Below are 5243 nucleotides of genomic sequence, written 5' to 3'. Positions count from 1 at the left end.
AACCCGGGCGCCGGCCCCGCCTCTGCGCCCCCGCCCCGCCCCGCCCGCCCCCTCCCTCCCCTCCGGGCCCCAAGCCGCCGGCCGGGACCGGACGAGACTGGGCAGGGAGGGCCGGCTGGCCTGCGCTCGGCGGGCTCCCGGGGAGACCTCTCTCTCCGTTTCTCGATCCTCGGAAACTGTCGGGTCGGGGGGCTGCGCGCCCCACCCGACCCGCGGGGGTGGAAGCTGCACGTGTGCCGGGAGGGGGGCGAGGGCGGGGCGCACCCGCTCCGGGGACCCGGCGCCGGTGCTGTCGGCCAGGTTCTCGTCCGCGCGCCGCCCGCCCATCCACCCTGGGCCGGGCCGGAGGCCGAAGCCGCCCGCCCCGCGTCCCCCGCGCATTCCAGTCGCGCCACCGCCCGGCCACGGCGCGGACGCGGCTGGGGACAGATGGGGACGCGGCGGGACAGACGACGCGGCAGGCCCGGGCCAGCCAGCCACAGAGTCCCCCCAAAAGGAGAGTGGACCCCCTGCTAAGCAGTGGGACGGGCCGGCGGTGGGAAAGGGTCCCCTCGGAAAGAGCGTCCCCGCGTGAGCTGGGGCGCTTGGTGAGCCGGAGAGATTTCGAAGTGGACCCGGGGAAGCTGCCCCCGTGGAGAAGCGGGATTCACGGCCGCCTGCTCCTTAGGCTGCTTCTAATTGGGAGGTAATTTCGAGCGATAGTTAAAGAATCCGGTTAGTTCAAATATTGGAAGTTGGTTCTAGAGAGTCTCGGGTGACCTCACATCGCCCCAGGCTGGGGAGGCAGAGCCAGGGCGAGGCCCGTGAGCGCTCTCAGCTCCTGGAAAGTATCGAAAGCCCAGCTGGGGCGCAGAAACGATTGGGACCGAGGGCAGGTTGTCGGTCACGTGACTCGATCCAGACCGAGAGGTGTGTGTCTCTCTCACTCTCATCCACACACACACACAAAATCACCACCTCCAGGTTTTACTCAGACTGCTCCAGTGACTTGTCCATATCAGACCTTCAAACTTCATCCAAGTTTATCTTTACCTCCCGTTTGCCTTGTGAACTGGGAAGAGAAGGTGTTTTCCACAACCTGGAGACCCCCCAACGTGGCGACAGTCAGTAAATGCTGGTAACTGATGGACTCACCACCTAGTCCGCAGGAGGGACCTGAGGGTAGAGGCTGAGGGAGCGGGCAGAGCCCCGTTGAGGTCTCCCCTCACTCGCATCCTCCCTGGGCACACACACCCTCTCCACTGCCGCTGGGCTGAGCAGAACCTCTCCGACCAGAGTGGAGGTGTTTTTATGCATCCAATAAATCTGTCCCAGGAGCAATCAGGTCTTCTTTCCCTGTTGCCTAGGAGACCTAACTTCGTGAGGCTGCTCTTCAGTTGTGCCAGGCACTCTGGTCACTAAAGAGAAGGAAGCTTTTTCCTGTCTGCAGTATTTGTTTGTTAAAGAGACCTGGAACTAGAGAGTAAAAATAACAACTGCCCAGAAGTCACTAATCATTACAGAAATTCCGAGTAAAACACAATGAACTGCCACTTTTTAATCCATTGCATTGATACAGATTTTTTTAAATCTATTAAGGGAAATTATCCAAAATCTGGAAATAAGACCAAAAGGATAGTGCTCCTTTCAACCTCGTATTGAAGCGTTGTTTAAAAGCCCAAGGATTACTTACTTTTCTAGGAGAATGTACTGTTGTTTGATGTTGCTATTGACTATTAATGAAAAGCTGAGTCTCTATAAGGTTATGTACCAACTTGTAGATTTGTGCCTGGTAGAGATACAAACAATCTTTGTCCCAAAGAAAAGGTAACTTCAAAGGTTATAATTATTTCCCTATAGGACATTAACCATGTTTATATCTAGCCTAGCAATCTTATTTTAATATAGGTTAAGGACTCTGTAAACCCATTTCCCCCAACGGTCTTTGAATCAGCTTTTTCATCTTACACATGTCCTCATTAGTTAATGAGGTGAGTAAACTTTTGGCCCATGTGCACGCCATATTTGTAGAAAGGTTTGAGAGTCATATTTAACTTTGGAAAATTATTCTTGGGGAATTCTGACAAGAAGAGGAAGTTTTGCCAGCTCATGGAGAGACACGTGCCCTTGCGCACTGATTCGGGGCGTCCGGGTGGGAAAAGGCTCTTGGGAAGGCAGTTTGGCCGTTGTGGGTGAAACTGAAAGTGCACAGCCCTTGTGACCCAACAATTCCTCTTCTAGGAGTAAGTCCCGAGAAACGTTTCCACACGGGCACTGAGAGAAATGCGCAGTGTTTGCCAAGGTGAGAAAGTGGAAAGGACTTCGGTGGTCATCAGAAGTGGAATGGAATATAGACTGGATGAACAACGTGTGTAGCACGAGGAACTATATTCAATCTCCTGGGATAAACCACAATGGAAAAGACTATAAAAAAGGATGTATATACGTGTGTATAACTGAGTCACTTTGCTGTACGGCAGAAATTGACACTGTAAATCAACTATACTTCTATTAAAAAAATACTTTAAAAAGTGGGATGAATACATTAGAGGCACATACATGTGATAGAATACTATACAGCCACGGAAGATGAATCAGTCCTAAAAGTATGGATAGATCTCAGAGCCAAAATGTCAGTGGAAAAAACTGTCAATGAAAATGACTATGGCTACAGCACAGTTATATGGACATATATGACAAAACAATACTAAATGAAAAGATACCTGCCAAATCCATCAAGGTGCCTCTGGGGTAGTGAACAAAGTCAAGATGGGAAGATGTCAACAGGAACCTTTGCTTTATCTGTAGTGTTCTTGGATGCATTTCTGAATTAAACGGATGCACGTATGACTTGTGTAGCGTTCTAAAGGGGTATCTCGGCGCTGTGAGAGTTTGGAAGTAAAGAGCCAGAGGTGCCCAGTGCTTGACTCTAGAAAGTGGGATTAGGTCCTAGCGAGGTTTCCTTCTTAGGCTTTTTCTGTTCCTTAAATATTAGATGATGGTGATGATGGAAGAATCTCTGACGTAAGTACTAGAACTTCTGACTTCTGGTCCCGCCCAGCCACCAAGTCCAATGTATCATCTCCCACGGTGCACCTCAGCTCTCTTTGCCTGGATTTGCCTCTCCATGTATCAGGAATTGAGCACAAAAATATAAGAAGCCCATGCCTGCCGGGAGGACAAATAAAATGATAGACGGCAGGCAGTGTGCTGGTACACCTCTGAGAACCTGTGTTGCATAAACGTCAGGAACAGACAGAAAAGACGGGTGGTTTCAGGTTGTAAATCGGGCTGACTGGGTAGCTCGGTGCCTGAGGCTACATAATACAATGTGAAACCGGGGAACAAAGCTCTCTGGGTCACCTGCCTGTCTGCCAAGGTGGGTAGAATTACAAAGGTGTGTCCGAGGAGGAGCCCGGGTTGTAGGCAAGCGCTTGGGAAACCAGATACTTTAATCTGATTCTTAAGAGTAACAAATGGGAATAAAAGAAAGACTTCATGAAATTCAAGGCCTTTACTCTGGAAGGGATGATCATTTTTCTGTTTACTTTTCTTCTGTGGGTGTTTTGTTTGGGCTTTAGATTATTTTGTAAGCTCTGTCCTTGCTCCCTAACCCTCACAGTTAAGAAAAGAAAGAGCAAAGGTTGGTGGTCACTCCAGGTCGCCCTCCGTGTCCCCCTTGTCCTGCGTCGGAAAACATGGTAGGGAGCTGGGGGCTCAAGCCAGGAGCTTAGACGGGGCTGGGGAGGCGTTCCTGGCCGCAGCGGGGCCCTCACCCCACCCGTTCCACAATTCCTAACCACCCCACCCCCACGCTACTGCCGCCATATGCAAAGCTGGAGCTAGAGCGGCTTTTCCATCACTGCCTGTGCTTGCGATGAGTTGGGTAAACTGGTTACAGGGGCACCGTGATTTTTAAAAAATTTTATTGGAATGTAGTTGATGTACAGTGTTGTGTTAGTTTCTGCCGTACAGCAAAGTAACTCGGTTATACATACACATATACCCACTCTTTTTTAGATTCTTTTCCCATATAGGTCATTACATAGTGTTGGGTGGGGTTCCTTCAATAGGTCCTTATTAGTTATCTGTTTTATATATAGCAGTGTGGATATGTCAATTCCAATCTCCCAATTCATCTCCCCCTGCACCGTAACCATAAGTCTGTCTTCTACATCTGTGACTCCATTTCTCTTTTGCAAATAAGTTCATTTGTACCATTTTTTAAGATTCCACATATAAGCGATATCATACATTTGTCTTTCTCTGTCTGACTTACTTCACTCGGCAGGACAATCTCTAGGTCCGTCCGTGTCGCTACAAAAGGCATTCGTTCGCTCCCCTTTATGGCTGAGAAAGAATTCACTGTGAGTTCGCCGCCCACAGGGAGGCGGGTCAGTGAAGGTCCTGCAAACATAGCTCTTCTTCGTACCTCTTCAGATGAAGAGCAGAGGTGAGGCCTCCGTGCTGTGAATGTCTTTGGCACAGTGGCTGGTCTGACTCTAACGACAGCCCTCAGGGATGGGGAGGAGAACTGCCCCTGCAGATGAGGAAACGGGGGCTCCAAGAGGGGCTGAAGTGCTCCCAGACCCAGGGCTGGCCCCAGAGCCAGGCCTCCCGGCTGTGGTCCAGCCGCACTGGCTTCCTCCTGCTGGCTCCGAAGTATCTCCCGTGCGGATGGTGGGTGTCAGGCTCGCAGGCCTGATGGGCCTTACCTGCCCCAATGGCCCCCGGACGGAGGAGTCCCACATCCTTTAGACCAGTGAGTCTCAAGCCCTAATAGGCCTGTGAATCCCCCGGGAGCTTGTGAAAAAGCAGATCCTGATTCAGTGGGTGGGGCCTGAGAGTCTGCATTTCTGACAAGTTCCCAGGAGGCCCCAGAGCTCATTTGCTGCAGGCCGCGCTGAGTAGCGAGGCTGATTCTAGCCTCAACCAGACAAAGCAAGTCTGGTGTCAGGCAACCCTTGTACCATCTCATGGTGTCCTCGTCGGTTCATGATTGTAACTAAGTGTGAATTATGCTTTCCTGGCTGGAATGTCATCTCCATGAGGACAGGGACGACGACTGCCTCCTTCATACTCTGCTACACCCAGTGCCTAACACGGCGCCTGGCACGTGGTGCATGCTCACTACATACCTGCTGAGTGAATAAAGCGAGTGAGGGAAACGAATGACTGGGCCACCACTTGTTCTCCCCACCAAGATGACGCCGTCCCCCGATTCCCGGCATTTGGGAGGGTTTCACAGTCTTATCATCAAATCC

This window comes from Kogia breviceps, chromosome 10, assembly GCF_026419965.1.
Source record: "Kogia breviceps isolate mKogBre1 chromosome 10, mKogBre1 haplotype 1, whole genome shotgun sequence".
Taxonomy (NCBI): domain Eukaryota; kingdom Metazoa; phylum Chordata; class Mammalia; order Artiodactyla; family Physeteridae; genus Kogia; species Kogia breviceps.
This window is presented reverse-complemented; position numbering follows the sequence as displayed.